The sequence below is a fragment of the Podarcis tiliguerta genome (genome assembly GCF_965153285.1).
Source record: "Podarcis tiliguerta genome assembly, chromosome: 1".
Lineage (NCBI taxonomy): Eukaryota > Metazoa > Chordata > Lepidosauria > Squamata > Lacertidae > Podarcis > Podarcis tiliguerta.
Genome location: NC_139534.1, coordinates 19,361,549 through 19,378,172, shown reverse-complemented (window position 1 = coordinate 19,378,172; position 16,624 = coordinate 19,361,549). Strand labels below are relative to the sequence as shown.

General features: G+C 47.1%; 1 protein-coding gene and 1 long non-coding RNA gene across 4 annotated transcripts in view; both read right to left on the bottom strand.

The window, feature by feature from the left end:
* LOC310665405 overlaps positions 1-16,624 on the bottom strand; it is a 103,323-nt gene that overhangs the window by 32,862 nt on the left and 53,837 nt on the right. The gene's annotated exons all lie outside the window — the stretch shown is intronic.
* TFPI (tissue factor pathway inhibitor) overlaps positions 1-16,624 on the bottom strand; it is a 46,435-nt gene that overhangs the window by 25,954 nt on the left and 3,857 nt on the right. The window lies entirely within an intron of this gene.

Genomic DNA, 16,624 nt, shown 5'->3' with positions numbered 1-16,624 from the left:
CGCTAGCTGTGGGAGAGCCGCGCGGCTCTTCCACGGCTAGCGGGGTGCTGCGCCAATCCCGAAGCTTGGGGTGTGCGGAGCTCAGCGCGCCCCAAGCTTCTGGGTGCCGGCAAGGTCTCCGCTAGCCGTGGGAGAGCCGCGCGGCTTCGTGCAGCTCTCCCACGGCTAGCGGAGCGCTGCGCCAATCCCGAAGCTTGGGGTGTGCGGAGCTCAGCGCGCCCCAAGCTTCTGGGTGCCGGCAAGGTCTCCGCTAGCTGTGGGAGAGCTGCGTGGCTTTCCCACAGCTAGCGGAGTGCTGCGCCAATCCCGAAGCTTGGGGTGTGCGGAGCTCAGCGCGCCCCAAGCTTCTGGGTGCCGGCAAGGTCTCCGCTAGCCATGGGAGAGCCGCGCGGCTTCGTGCGGCTCTTCCATGGCTAGCGGAGTGCTGCACTAATCCTGAAGCTTGGGGCGTGCGGAGCTCAGCGCGCCCCAAGCTTCTGGGTGCCGGCAAGGTCTCCGCTAGCTGTGGGAGAGCCGCGCGGCTTTCCCACAGCTAGCGGAGTGCTGCGCCAATCCCGAAGCTTGGGGCGTGCGGAGCTCAGCGCGCCCCAAGCTTCTGGGTGCCGGCAAGGTCTCCGCTAGCTGTGGGAGAGCCGCGCAGCTTTGTGCGGCTCTCCCAAGGCTAGCGGAGCGCTGCACCAATCCCGAAGCTTGGGGCGTGCGGAGCTCAGCGCGCCCCAAGCTTCTGGGTGCCAGCAAGGTGGGAGAGACGCGCTGCGCCTCCCCGCTGTCCCTGGAGCTTGCGGGGCAGGCGGCAGGGAGAAGCGCTCTTCTCCCCGCCGCCTGCCTTCAGAGCAGGTCCGGGAACAGCGGGAAGACGCGCTGCGCCTCCCCGCTGTCCCCGGAGCTTGCGGGGCAGGCAGCGGGGAGAAGCGCTCTTCTCCCCGCCGCCAGCCTTCGGATCAGGTCCGGGGACAGCGGGATGGCGGGATTCCGCCTCTCCGCTGTCCCCGGAGCTTGCGAGGCAGGCAGCGGGGAGAAGCGCTCTTCTCCCCGCCGCCAGCCTTCGGATCAGGTCCAGGGACAGCGGGAAGACGCGCTGCGCCTCCCCGCTGTCCCCGGAGCTTGCGGGGCAGGCAGCGGGGAGAAGCGCTCTTCTCCCCACCGCCTGCCTTCAGAGCAGGTCCGGGAACAGCGGGAAGACACGCTGCGCCTCCCCGCTGTCCCCGGAGTTTGCGGGGCAGGCAGCGGGGAGAAGCGCTCTTCTCCCCACCGCCTGCCTTCAGAGCAGGTCCGGGAACAGCGGGAAGACGCGCTGCGTCTCCCCGCTGTCCCCGGAGCTTGCGGGGCAGGCAGCGGGGAGAAGCGCTCTTCTCCCCGCCGCCAGCCTTCGGATCAGGTCCGGGGACAGCGGGATGGCGGCGTTCCGCCTCCCCGCTGTCCCCCGACCTTGTGGGGCTGGCGCTGGGGCTCTCCTGAAGCCTGGAGAGCGAGAGGGGTCGATGCGCACTGACCCCTCTCACTCTCCAGGCTTCAGCGAAAGCCTGCATTCGCTCCATAGGACGCACACACATTTCCCCTTCATTTTTGGAGGGGGAAAAAGTGCGTCCTATGGAGCGAAAAATACGGTAATTCATTCCGGAGGTCCATACTTAACCTGAAACTGTTCTTAACCTGAAGCACCACTTTAGCTAATGGGGCCTCCTGCTGCTGCCGCACCACCGGAGCACGATTTCTATTCTTATCCTGAAGCAAAGTTCTTAACCTGAAGCACTATTTCTGGGTTAGCGGAGTGTGTAACCTGAAGCGTATGTAACCTGAAGCGTATGTAACCCGAGGTACCACTGTAACTTGTTCCCAGAGAACCAGGAGCTTGTGGCACCTTCAACACACCCAGGGCTTCTGTCTAACAGAGTGATAGTTGTACATGTGGCCAGAACTTCAGGGCTGTTTCCTTTATCCTCCTGCACCATTCCCAGGGGAAACCCCTGTGTGTAGCGAGGCCTGAGCCTCTGAAATGATGCCAATGCAAAGTCATCGGAATGGCACTTCCCCGGTGTTTATTTTTATCTTAAAGAGAGGAAAGGGCAAAAACAATACAGAGGTTATTTCTTGCCCTCCTTTCCAGGTATTGTCACCACACAGTTTGTCGAGATGCCACGGGGAGTGCTGCAAAACGCAAACACATCCGGTCCGTTGTGCTCGTGCTCGTGCTACAAAGATTTAAATTTAAATCTCAAGTGAGGCATGTGTCCTGAGCAACTGCCCTCTCATTCCTCCTGAAGTCACGGTTGAAGTGAGTGTAGCTGCCTGCCATCCAATTTCTTAAACTAGGGCACGTGTTGGCATTGCCAAGAGCACACACTTCCTTGGCAGGCCTTCCCTCGTTGTTCAGTAAAGGACTCAGACAGCTTCCAGCCAAGAAGGAAAGCATCTATTTCACTCTTTGAATCGAGCCCAAGGCACACACACGCAAAAAACCCAACCTCAGAAAGCGAGCCTATTCGCTTCAAAGAGCAGCCCTGTTCTTGACTTCCAAAAGAAGGGCTATAGATCTGGCTACTTTGGCTGGATCAAAGTGCGGATTGGCTGGCCCTAATAATGAGGCGAGCGAGGACGCCACCTCAGGCAGCAAATTGGGGGGGGGGGGCAGGCAGAAGGCATGAGGTATTGGAGGGCAGAACTGTGTGTGACAGCCAGCCTGTCCTAGCCCTCAGGTGAAATGGAGGACCTCCCCCATCACCAGCATTGAACTTATGGGGTATTTACAATGCAATCAAACCAACAATGCACGTTTGCTAGATAGGCACATGATAGGAGTTGAAGCTCACAGAGTTTTCCTGTAAGTTTGCTAGAGGGAACTCTGACACCCACGCCTCCTGAAATGGGAGGTCATAGCCCTATATAATAAAATGATTCCTGAAATGACTGGATTTTCACTTTTGGGAATATGGCAACCCTAATATATAATCTCCTCACCGGGCTGGGCTCTTCCTTTTCCCTTTTTGCTCTTTCATCTCATTCCAGCAATGTAGAACATATGCTAAGTCTGAGCCACAGTTCAGACTTCATTTTAAACTAGACAACTATGTCTTTGTAACTGGATTATTATGTTAAGTCTGCCTGAACAAAGCTGCTGTATCCGTTACTCTTCAACAAGTATTCTGAGAGAGTAAATGCTATTTTTGCTTTTTACAAGATGGTTTGTCTCAGGGTTGGACTAGATGATCCTCAGGATTCCTTCCAACTCTATGATTCTATGACTCTATTATTATGGTTTTAAGAGTGCTGAAACAGTAAAGTTGCCTTCACTTTTGTGCTCTAACTTTCTTCAGAAATGTCCACTTAACTTACCTTTTTTATTTTAAGGAAGAATTGGGGCCCCTGTTGACATGGGGCCTGGCACATGCATGCCCCCAGTACCTCCTTGTGGGAGGCCATGAACATAGATATACAATGAATGTCCTAGATCGGTGGCATGGCTAACATGTGGTTCCCCAGATAGTTGAACACCAAATCGCACCAGCCTGAGTCAACATGGCCAATGGTTGATGGGAGAGGAAGTCTAAGTCCAACACTAGGCTGCCTTCCTGCAAACCTATGTCTTTTATTGCATACTTTCATTTGCTCACAATTTCTCCAAAGAGGTTTTAGTCATAAAGTAAATGACTTGATCATAAAGTAAATGACTTGACCAAATATCTAGACCACATTGCTACAGTTGAAGCATTTGACACCAATCATACTGAGCTCCTAGAATGTAAGATTATCTTCTATTATTCTATAGTTTCAGGATCTCACTAAGTCAGCTCTGGTTTCAAAAGAAATATTCTGGGAGCAAGTATTCCTAAGTATCTAATTAGGAACAGAATTCAACTCTCCACTAATGGAACACTGTACTGCCTTAATGTTAACGACTCTTTAATATTAGCAATGCATATGTTAAACCCAAACTGCTCCCTAGGAGATTTCTGATAATAACCAGCAGCATAATTGAAGAGAGCATTACTCTTGCAGCTTAAGAAACAGAAGCAGATAATGAAATAACATTTGCAAGCAGCAACATTTTTTTAAAAAAAGTGAATGACTTGTGCAATATTAATGGAATAGATCCAACACTAATTACAAGGAACAGGATTTCACAAAGAAATTGCCCAATATTTTTGTTCCCTTGAAAAGCATGCCTTGAAGGGAGGTGAGTGGGAGAAGGAAGTGTTTCCACTGAAATTACTGTCTATAACTCCTCACATTACGCAAGTTGGTACAGAACTTCCATTTCCCCCTCCTTCTGTATCTCAGATTCCTAAACTGTTACATCACAGGGGCAAAGAGATGAAGATGCCAGAGACACACTGCTCTCACTTTTCCTCTTCCCTTATGCAATACAGGACTGCTCGGGCTACAATCTGTGTTCAATACATCACAAAACTTGGGTTTAAAAGCAGAGCTCGCCCTTACTGTAGCTCTGAATCTGGTAGAGTCAAAGGTGGAGAACCTTTTTTTCAGGCTCTTGTGGACAACCTTCCTTTGGTGGGCGGGCTCAGAAGGGAAAGTAGAAGGAGCAATGGATATGAAAGTTAGAGCCAGTGTGGTGTAGTGGTTAAGAGCGGTAGTCTCGTAATCTGGTGAACCGGGTTCGCGTCTCCGCTCCTCCACATGCAGCTGCTGGGTGACCTTGGGCCAGTCACACTTTTCTGAAGTCTCTCAGCCTCGCTCACCTCACAGAGTGTTTGTTGTGGGGGAGGAAGGGAAAGGAGATTGTTAGCTGCTTTGAGACTCCTTAAAGGGAGTGAAAGGCGGGATATCAAATCCAAACTCTTCTTCTTCTTTGAAGACTGAAGTACATCCCAGCCACACAAAAGTGAGAAGTTTCCAGACACAGAGACCCAACCACAATCCTCTCCTGTAAAACTGGCTAAAATTTATAAACTATCATCAAATTTGTGTTGGAGATGTAAGGTATCAGAGGGATCCTTATATCATGTCTGGTGGGGATGTGATAAAATTATTATTATTTTTTGAAATATACATGAAGAACTGAAAAAAATGTTTAAAACAACAATTGGTGAGAAGCCGGAAACATTCCTTTTAGGATTTATAACAAATGACATCCCGAAAGACATGAAGAGAATCTTTTTATATGCAGCAGCTGCCGCAATCTTATTGACTGCAAAAAATTGGAAATCAGAAAACGTACCAACATTGAAAGACTGGCAACATAATTTTTTTGAAATGATTGAATTAGCAAAAATGACTGCAACAATTAGAATGCAATCTAATCAAAATCTCAAACAGGAATGGAAATGTGTAGAAGAATACAGTGGTACCTCAGGTTACATACACTTCAGGTTACAGACTCCGCTAACCCAGAAATCTTACCTTGGGTTAAGAACTTTGCTTCAGGATGAAAAAATACATAACAGCATCTAGATGTCTCCTTAGCTACATGCAAAGGGAGCGTTTCTCTGGTGTGCTGCACTTTTTCCTTTCAGACAACTTTGTTTGGGTTTGATTTCCATAGTAATTAGACTTTTAAAGCCATTTCCTAACCCCCTCTTTAGCTTTTTGTGGGCTTCCTATTGGGCAGAATGGCAAGCAAAAGAGAAGGCAGCCTGTGGATTATGAGCCAACCACGGACAGCCTTAGCAAATGTCACAGGGTGATACTGAGTTGCGCTCTCCCAAACCCTCTCTGCTCCATTTCCTGCGCTGTCACTTTGAGTGAGTCACTTCTGCGGCTGCGGCACAAAGGATACGGGGAAAGGGCAAACAGAAGGGAGATAAAGGGTGAAATTGCACATGCAAAGGCTGATGCTACTGCAAACACAGCTTACATTTTTAGAGAGCCTTGCTAGACCTGTTCTGCCTTCACACCTCTTTTGAAAAAAAGCAATAAAAACATAGCTTGGGTAGTCATTGTGTATCATCCTAAAAAATGTCATTACTGTGCTCTTGCAAAGTTTACATAGGAGAACCTGTGTCCATAATCACAAGAAAAGTTAAGCCTGGCTGAAACAACCTAAGTATGATGAATGAATGCTTATTTGGAATGGGGAGGGGGCTGGCTTGTACCTATAGGCCCTGTGCATGAACATCCCTCCAATCCTCTAATATAAACTACCTACATTGGCCTTACCTTCATATAAGCACCTTTGACTCTTTGGGGACTCAATTATTTTATTTATTTATTTATTTATTCATTCATTCATTCATTCATTATGCCCCACCCAACTGGCTGGGTTTCCCCAGTCACTCTGGACAGCTCCCAACAGAATATTAAAAACACGATAAAGCATCAAACATTAAAAACTTCCCTAAACAGGGCTGCCTTCAGATGTTTTCTAACAGCCAGATTGTTGTTTATTTCCTTGACATCTGACAGGAGATCATCCCACAGGGCAGGCGCCACTACCGAGAAAGCCCTCTGCCTGGTTCCCTGTAGCTTCACTTTTCGCAGTGAGGGAACTGCCAGAAGGCCCTCGGTACTGGAGCTCACTGCCCGGGCAGAATGAGGGGGTGGAGACGCTCCTTCAGGTATACTGGGCCAAGGCCATTTAGGTCTTTAAAGGTCAGCACCAACACTTTGAATTGTGCTTGGAAACGTACTGGGAGCCAATGTAGGTCTTTCAGGACCGGTGTTATGTGGTCTCGAAGGCCACTCCCAGCCACCAGTCTAGCCGCCACATTCTGAACTAGTTGAAGAGGAGAGGAGGCAACTTTGGCTGATTCCGTCTCCTCCTATAGCTCCAGGACTCTCCTCCAAAAACAAAAATACCACCTCCAGAAAGTGGGGGAATACTTCAGAACAAGGTAGAACGTGGCATGGAAGTAGGTCGAGGCAGGGAGACTCCTATTTGATCCTATCCATGCCTTAAGATATTTCGAGAAAGTTCTCCTCAGGGTACTGCTGTTGAATAGGGCTGCCATACTGTCAGATTTTCCTGGGATTTCAAAGGTGGAATTGACATCCTTGGGGAATTTCTGAAAGGCGGCACTTTGGGGGTTTCCCGAAAAAAAAAAGCTCAACAACAACGGGATGTCCTGGTTTTTATTTTTTGAAATACGGCAACCCTACTGTTGAGGAAGTGTATTATGTGGTTGTCCAAGACAGAGTTGCCTCTGTAATGGCACTCCATATGTGGAATGCCCCCCTCTTCAAAGCACACTAGACCCTCCTGCAATTGACTTAAGTGAAGACTTACTCATTTCCCCCCACGCATTTTGAGGGGTTTATTAGTCAGTTTACCAAAGGTGTCATGGGCTTTGAAGACGCTTGAACTTAGGATGAAAGAGAGAAGCATGCTAAGAGGAAGGCACGCTTGGCAAACCCTCACCAAGATCAAACCTATGTCCCCACTGTGGAAGGACGTGTGGATCCAGAATTGGCCTCCACAGTCACTTACAGATCCACTGTTAAAACAGTGTTTTACTTGGCTATGAGTGATCTCCGAAGAAGAAGAAGGAGATTAGTCAGTTGCTGGCAGAGAGCTTGCATTGTGGTTTAGTTGCTCCTACTGTTTAAAAGGGTTTTAGGTTTTTTTTACTGTGTTTTATGTAATGTGGGGCTTTATCTTTGTCTTCAACCCTTGGATCCGTTGAGATGAAGGGTAGGTTATAAAATGCCTCAATAAGCATAGCAAATATCAGAATAAAAGCCATCAGTGCAATGAGTTCCTTCAGGAAGAACTTTTTGTTGGACAGCTATACACCGCACAGACGCTGAAAGTGTTCCTCTGCTTTCAGTTCAAATTTATTTATTTTATTTCATTTTTTGAGTCAGTGGACACGAATTCAGCTCAGAATGCTGAGCTGAGACATTACCGTCTGGCATCGAGAATGGTGTCATCCCTACCAAGCCTGTTTTGTAATGTTGTTGTTTAGTCATTTAGTCGTGTCCGACTCTTTGTGACCCCATGGACCAGAGCACGCCAGGCACTCCTGTCTTCCACTGCCTCCCGCAGTTTGGTCAAACTCATGCTGGTAGCTTCGAGAACACTGTCCAGCCATCTCGTCCTCTGTCGTCCCCTTCTCCTTGTGCCCTCCATCTTTCCCAACATCAGGGTCTTTTCCAGGGAGTCTTGTCTTCTCATGAGGTGGCCAAAGTATTGGATCCTCAGCTTCAGGATCTGTCCTTCCAGTGAGCACTCAGGGCTGATTTCTTTCAGAATGGATAGGTTTGATCTTCTTGCAGTCCATGGGACTCTCAAGAGTCTCCTCCAGCACCATAATTCGAAAGCATCAATTCTTCAGCGATCAGCCTTCTTTATGGTCCAGCTCTCACTTCCATACATCACTACTGGGAAAACCATAGCTTTAACTATACGGACCTTTGTTGGCAAGGTGATGTCTCTGCTTTTTAAGATGCTGTCTAGGTTTGTCATTGCTTTTCTCCCAATGTTTTGTAATAGGGTGGGATAATACCTCTTAAAAGAACAGCTGGTCTTCTTCTTCTTCTCGAATCAGAGCACAAAGGATGCACTTTTGACCACTCCTTTGCACTTACTTCAGTTCTGTAAAGTACAATGGGGAAGTCTTGAATAACAGCGTTTGTGTTTCAAGGTAGTATCTGTATTGGTGTGATTGTTGCCTAGGGATGTAGGAAGGCAGCTTTTCACACTTTATTCATCGCATGCAGCGCCGTTTCCGTTCCTCTGCAGTTCAGCATTTGAGCGTTTTCGGGTTGTGCTCCGCAGCGACCCAGAAATAACGGAACGCGTTACTTCCGGGTTTCGCCGCTCGCGCATGCGCACAGTCAAAATGATGTCACACGCATGCGCAGAAGCAGCGAATCGTGACCTGCACACGCGCAGACGCAGGTTGTGTTTGCTTCACAATGCGAATGGAGCTCCGGAACAGATCCCTTTCGTATCTAGAGCATAGCTGTCAACTTCCAGATTTGAAAATAAGGGATCAGCAGCCTTGAAAATGAGGGATCAGCAGCCAAAATAAGGGATTTTTGGGGCACAGGTATGTTCAACTTCTGAGCCCATCCGAGCCAAAGGCAGAAAGCCCAGCCAGCAGCCAAACAAAGCCTCAAGCGGTGTTTCCCACAGCGCAGCAACCCAGCAAAGGGGATGCAGCAAGGAAAACCACCGTCACCTCTCCGCTGGGAAGCGCTGAGCAAAGGCGAGCCCCCAGGCAACGCGGCCAATTTGATCAGCACAAGGCATGCAAGCTCCATCCCCCAGTCATTCTTAGACTCCTTATTGGGTGAGCAACACAGCCAAGCAACACAGTTGGAGCCTCCCTAACTCCCTGGCCGGCAGGGAGGGAGGGAGAGGAGCTGCTTCCTTTGAAACCCGGGAAATTTAAGGGACATCATCAATAAGGGACAGCAGCGGGATGTGGCGCTGGCATAAGGGACTTGCCCCGCCAAATAAGGGACAGTTGACAGCTATGATACAGAGGTACCACTGTATAACTGTTTTTCCATTGTTATTGGTTTTAGAATCTTTTAGCTGCTTTAGAATGTGTTTGCATGCTTCTTGTTTTTAAATCGTGTATCTGTCTGTTGCCCTGGGCTCCTTAGGGAGGGAGGGAGGGCGGGCTATAAATTCAAGAAAATAATGAAAAACCAATACTCTCATGGGCATAGCCAGGGGGGGGCAGCTTCCCCCCATCATAAAAATCAATAAAAATACATAGCAAACTGCCCCCCAACAAAAATCCTGGCTACGCCCATGAATACTGTTCTATTGAAAGCTACATTATGTGCCTTTCTGTCTGGTACAGTGAAATTATGTACCCTACATAATTTACATATTATCTAAATTGTGTAAGTTACGTTGTCATTGTGCTATTCCACTCCATTCGTTTCAATGCAAAGGAAGCACAACGCAAATGGGAGAATAAAAATAATGAGTTGCATATTGTGGGAAGACTGAAAGCGACAATAACCGTGAATACTAATCTTATTTCCCAGAATGATTTCCATTCCAGACGTGGCCTGGAGAAGCAAACACCTGCAATTCCAACTTCCACTTCATATTTCATTGGGATTTTTCAGAGAACTCTCTTGCTGCTTCTCCATTTCCAGTTTCCCTAGTGGAAGAGATACCTGTTTCCAGCTCTAGATGCGTTAAGAAGCAGGGGTGGATGAACTTTCCCCGCGAGAAATCGTTACTGCCTTGCTATTTACGGAAACCCACAATATCCTCTTGGCCGAAGATTCGCCATTTCCCCAACATTCCCGAACTACAGTGGTACCTTGGGTTACAGACGCCTCAGGTTACAGACGCTTCAGGTTACAGACTCCGCTAACCCAGAAATAGTACCTCGGGTTAAGAACTTTGTTTCAGGATGAGAACAGAAATTGTGAGGCCCCATTAGCTAAAGTGGTACCTCAGGTTAAGAACAGTTTCAGGTTAAGAACGGACCTCCAGAATGAATTAAGTTCTTAACCCGAGGTACCAATGTGTATTTGAGTTCCATGCATGTATATTAAAAAGTGCAACTTCAGAGCATGCTATTGGTATCCTGACACTGTGTCACATGTCAGAGTGTCATGCATCACTGTGCTCCTTTCTTTGATTGGCTGGCTTCACATTTACCTGTGTTTATATCCTGAAATCATTTTATTTTATTTTAACTGTGATGGAAAGGAGCCAAAGGGAACAGCCGTGACTGCTGGCAGCAGCAACAGGCAATGCAATAAATGAACCACTTGTGCACTTAAGTGTTGCAGATTGGGCACCGAAACTGGGACGGTGACAGTACCTTCGGCAAGGAAAGGGTTACGGAAATCAGCATCTGAGTATATGCAGAGATGTCAGTGGTTCCCACAAATGAAAACATAACCAATCTTGCTTTGAATTAGGAGATTATGGCAGTTCATTAAAGAGGGATCAATGCTTGGTACACATCCAGTTGTTTTTTAACCAATTGGACCTTTTGAACTGATCACTTATGACAAATTTGACCTTTTGAACTGACCTTTTGAACTGATCACTTATGACAGCGGTGCCCAAACTTTTTTCAAAGAGGGCCAGGTTTGATGAAGTGAAGGGCCGTGAGGGCTGACCAAAGTTGTTGAGCTTTTTATTAGGGTTGAAGTTGTTGAGGTTTTTTTTTTTTTTTTTAGGATTTTACTCCAGGATAGGATTAGGCCCTGGATTAGGCCCTGAAAACGGACTTTGGACATGCCTGACTTCTGACTTTCAGTAGCCTCACAAGTGACCAGCAGCATTCAGGGCACAATGCTGAGTCTTAAATTAACTGGTGTCTTAAATTCACAGGCGGCAAAGTTTCACTCATGCATTTATGTTGCTTTATTTCTCTACATCTGAGTAAAGGTAAAAAGGTAAAGGACCCCTGGATGGCGACCAGTCCAAGGTGACTATGGGGTTGCCGTGCTCATCTCACTTTCAGGCCAAGGGAGTCTTCGTTTGACCTCAGACAGCTTTCCTGGTCATGTGGCCAGCATGACTAAACAGCTTCTGGCACCGTGGCGGAAACCAGAGCGCACGGAAATGCTGTTTGCCTTCCTGCCACAGCGGTACCTATTGATCTACTTGCACTGGCGTGCTTTTGAACTGCTAGGTTGGCAGGAGCTGGGACAGAGCAACAAGAGCTCACCCCGTCATGGGGATTCGAACCGCCGACCTTCTGATCGGCAAACCCAAGAGGCATAGCTGTCAATTTACAGATTTGAAATTAAGGGACCAGCAGCCTCGAAAATAAGGGATCAGCAGCCAAAATAAGGGATTTTGCTTAGCTTATGAGTTCCATCGGCCCTTCCCCACCTGAGAGGGAGGGAGAGAGACTCTTGGCCATGCCGACTGCGAGTCCAGCATGAGGCGGTTGCGGTGCTGCGGCAGCCACTAAAGCGCCGCCCTTCTGCATCCCTCCCCATCCCCTCCTCTTCCTCCTCCCTCAGGCTGCCCCCTCAGCCACCCCCGCCACTGCCGCCTCCGGCTTCCCCTGGCAGCACAGGGGAAGCCTCGCAAGAGAGGGGCTGCCTTCCTGCCCGCCTCCACCAGTCTTTCACAACGCGCCCCTGAGGGGGAAATGGGAGAGACGGAGACGTGGTAGCTCGTGCGTGCTTGCTCTCTCGCTGTCTCGAGGTGGAGGACCCCGAGCCGCTGCTTCCCTCCTGAGCCGGGCGAGCATGAAACCCGGGAAATTTAAGGGACATCATCAATCCGGGAAAGCAGCGGGACACGGTGCTGGGATAAGGGAGTTTCCCGCCAAATAAGGGACGGTTGACATCTATGCCAAGAGGCTTGGTGGTTTATACCGCAGCATCCTACTCTACATCTGAGTACAATACGCTTGACAAATGATGGGGCTGAAGGTGCGTGAACCGATTTGAGCAAACAGCGATCATGTTTGATGTGGTTTAAAGGGACTGTTAATCTGTGGGGCTTTTCCGTGATAACCTAGACAAGTCTCCCTTCATCTTGAGGTCTGAAACAGTCATGAGTGAGTAACCAAGGGGAGAATAAGGCCTTTGTTTTGAAACAGACCGCGTTGTTCATCTCTGGTTAAATATTATACTGAACTTAGATTGACTTTAAAAGTTTAGCAGCATCCTGGAAGGGGGGGGGGGGGGAATTTCCGCTTCTACTTAGAATTAATATCTGAATTCTGAAAACAAGTGTTGGCGCATTTCTTTGCTCTCCAGAGATTAATTTTTAAACAAACAAGGCCAGTCTAAAGGAGTTAGGGAAAACACATACAGATGGTGTAATAATAAATACTTGGCAGGAGGATACTGCTGGCAATTACATCAGGGAACATTGTTCCAATTTAACAGAGAAAACCCTGGAGCTGGAAGTGGCTTCAGATATTGCTGCCCTAAAGCTCCATATACTCTCTAGAAATGCCCATATGAAGCTGTCTTATACCGATTTAGTCCACTCGTCCATCTAGTTCAATATTGCCAACACTGACTGGCAGTGGCACTCCAGTGTGGTCTAAGCTATCGAATTTCTTCCTCACAGAAGTGAATCCAGCACCCTCCTTGTATAGTTTTCATCAAACTATTGTACTCTTCCAATGGAAAGTTGTTCTAACTGATTCAGACCCTCCAAGTGTCCTATTTTCCAGGGACAGTCCCAGATTTGCAAAAACCATCCCAGTTTCTGATCTGAACTCAGAATGTTCCACTTTTACTTAGGACGCCCTAATTTGTTGGAGGGTATTGAGTTATTTGACATACACAAACACACCGAAGCCAAGGAGATAAGTAACTTTAGAAGACAGCCCTGTACAAGGAAGGTTTTTTTGTTTTTTTTTAAAAAGTCTTATTATGTTATCGTATATGTTGGAAGCTACCCAGAGTGGCTGGGGCAAACCAGTCAGATGTGCAGGGTATAAATAAGAAAATCATTAATCTTATTATTATTATGGAATAGGACATCCCTATTTTAATCAGAGAGATGCTGGAGGGTATGCTGAATTTAATATTTTATTATTATATGGTTTATTGTTGTGAAAAAAGGGTAAAGGACCCCTGGATGGTTAAGTCCAGTCAAAGGCGACTATTGGGTTGCGGTGCTCATCTTGCTTCAGGTCGAGTGAGCTGGCGTTTCTCTGCAGACAGTTTTCTGGGTCATGTGGCTAGCATGACTAAACCGCTTTTGGCACAACCGAACACCGTGACAGAAACAAGAGCGCACGGAAATGCTGTTTAGCTTCCTGCCGCAGCGGTACTGATTTATCTACTTGCACTAGCGTGCTTTCGAACTGCTAGGTTGGCAGAAGCTGGGACAGAGCAACGGGAGCTCACCCCGTTGCAGGGATTCGAACCACCGACCTTCTGATCGGCAAGTCCAAGAGGCTCAGTGGTTTAGACCGCAACACCACCCATGTCCCTCACCCTGGGACCTTGTGGTGAAAGGCAGGTAAAAACAACAACCCATAAATTACCATAATCACCATCACCTTTGTAGTAAAGGATCTGGCCACAAGGAATATGTGGCAATCACATTATGGATAAGCTGGATGTTGATATAAAGGTATACAAACATTCTGGGAAAAAGAGAGAGTTGTCTTTGGCTATGACGACTGCTACAGTCAGCCTTATGTCCTGAAGACCCAGAGATTACCTACTTGAACTTTGAGTACAACTTTCTGAAGGGTCATGGCATCTAGGCGGAGCTATGAAACCAGTCACTCAAACTACATTCTCAGGCTTGCAGGACTGGGAAGTACCCAAGCTACCTTCTCCTTTCTGTCCCATGGTTTCCCCTTTTCAGAGCTTTTGGATCACAATTAAGCTGTGCGTTTCAAGGGTTTGTAAGCAAGCCAAACCTTATCTGGATTCGAGTCCCTGATTCTAAAAAACAGAACTGGTTTGCAAGGGATATGAGAGAGCCTCTGTCTCCCATTGCGTACGCACGTTAAAACGAACGTCTCACATATTCGTAGCTGGGGAAAATAGTTGAGGAAAGAGCTCCTTTCTTCACCTTTTTGCTCTGTTTTAGGTTTATGACCAATTTCCAGAGTACTGAATCTTATTGTGTGACTGCTCCTTATGGCTTATTTCCTTTTCGTAATCCCTGGTCCGTCATGTTTATTGGCATCGTTATTGTCATGCATCCCGGTAATGAATGATTTCCGGTACAGAGTGAGGCCAGCCATTTGTCATTGAGATTTAGGCACGTCTTCGTATTAATCCAGACTAACCAAAAGACCAGCTCGCTATTCTATTCCTGCTTTCTGAAGGAGACATAGGAATCTGTGCCGTCCGGGAGGTGCTACCTTCCCATTACACATCTAGCCGACATCATTTCTATTGTCCTTCCAGATCATATTGAACACCTTCATTTTCATTGCAGTGAAAACCCGGAGAGCTGCTGCCACTCAGGGTCATATCTGACCTGCTGGGAGCCTGATGGGCCTTGCCCTGCTTCTCTCCACACTGCTTGGGGCAGGGCCTGACAGGCTCCATAAAGGAGCGCTGCTGCTGTTGCTGCTACTGGGCAATTTTTAAAAAATTGCTCTTATTTTTTATCTATGTCATTTTAAATTGTGATTGATATTAATGCTGTATTCTTAGTTTTAGATTTTATGATTTATGTGGAAATTGTTTTCCATTTGGTTGTGTACTTTTTGATGAGTTTTATTTATTGTTTATGCCTTTTGTTATGCCTTGAGCATTGTTTTAACTATGGAAAGGCAGCGTACGAATAAAATGATGAAGGATGAATGAATGAACATCTAGGGCATGGGTAGGCAAACTAAGGCCCGGGGGCCGGATCCAGCCCAATCGCCTTCTAAATCCGGCTTGCCGGCGGTCCGGAAATGAGCGTGTTTTTACATGAGTAGAATGTGTGCTTTTATTTAAAATGCATCTCTGGGTTATTTGTGGGGCCTGCCTGGTGTTTTTACATGAGTAGAATGTGTGCTTTTATTTAAAATGCATCTCTGGGTTATAGGAATTCATTCATTTCCGCCCCCCCCCAAAAAAAATAATAGTCCGGCCCACCACATGGTCTGAGGGACAGTGGACCAGCCCCCTGCTGAAAAAGTTTGCTGACCCCTGGTCTAGGGGTTCACCAGGTTGGCCCCCTGCCCCCGCCAAGGGCACAGGCCCGTGGGGGGGGGGGCAAAAAAATCGCATCTCTCCACTCTAGCTTGAAGTGGCTAGGAGCCTGCACAATCCCTGGGCCGCTCTGAAGCTGCTCTGCGTGGCTGGGCAAGGTGCAAAGGCTCCATTGGGTGCAGAAATCTGGTCACTGGTTGGGAGAAGTTATGGAACTGGGATTTCAATTTCAAGGCATGTTATAGGTTGAAAGAAAATTATATGAAAATCATGTACCGATGGTACTTAATTCCTAGTAAATTAACAAAAATGTATAAAACATGCTCAAATATATGCTGGAATTGTAAGGAAAAAGCAGGCACCTTTGATCATATGTGGTGGAATTGTAAAGTAGTAAAAGGATTTTGGGAAATAATATATAATGAATTGGGGGGGGATGCTTAAAATAACCTTTGCTAAGAAACCTGAAGCCTTCTTTTTAGGAATTTTAGGTGCCGAAATCCCAATGGAGCAGAAAAGACTATTGACAGTAAGAGCTGTTCGACAGTGGAATTTGCTGCCAAGGAGTGTGGTGGAGTCTCCTTTTTTGGAGGTCTTTAAGCAGAGGCTTGACAACCATATGTCAGGAGTGCTCTGATGGTGTTTCCTGCTTGGCAGGGGATTGGACTCAATGGCCCTTGTGGTCTCTTCCAACTCTATGATTCTATGATTCTATGATTATGTCTGTGACCACGGCTGCCCAGATGTTCTTGGCCCTACCAGCGAAGAATGGCAGATCAGGTCATGGACTATGCCGAAATGGCTAAAATGACCGGAAGAATCAGAAATCAGGAAGACCAACATTGTAATGAGGAATGGGGGGAAATTGTAACTTTTCTTAAAGACCATTGTAAACAGTTAAAATCGTTAGTAGGATTGGAATATCACTTGTAGTTTAAGGTTGATTCTGCACATAATGGAAGAGGTAAAGGGTTATCATAAAAAGATGCGGGAGGAAATGACTGAATTAGGACTCACAAAGGGGAGGATGGAAGTCCAGGAGATTCCTTGGAATCTTGTTTTAATGATTTATGTTTGATATATATCTGTAAAATTTCAATGTGAAAAACCAAATAAATAAATTTATATATAAAGAAAGAAATCCGGTCACTGGAGTGGG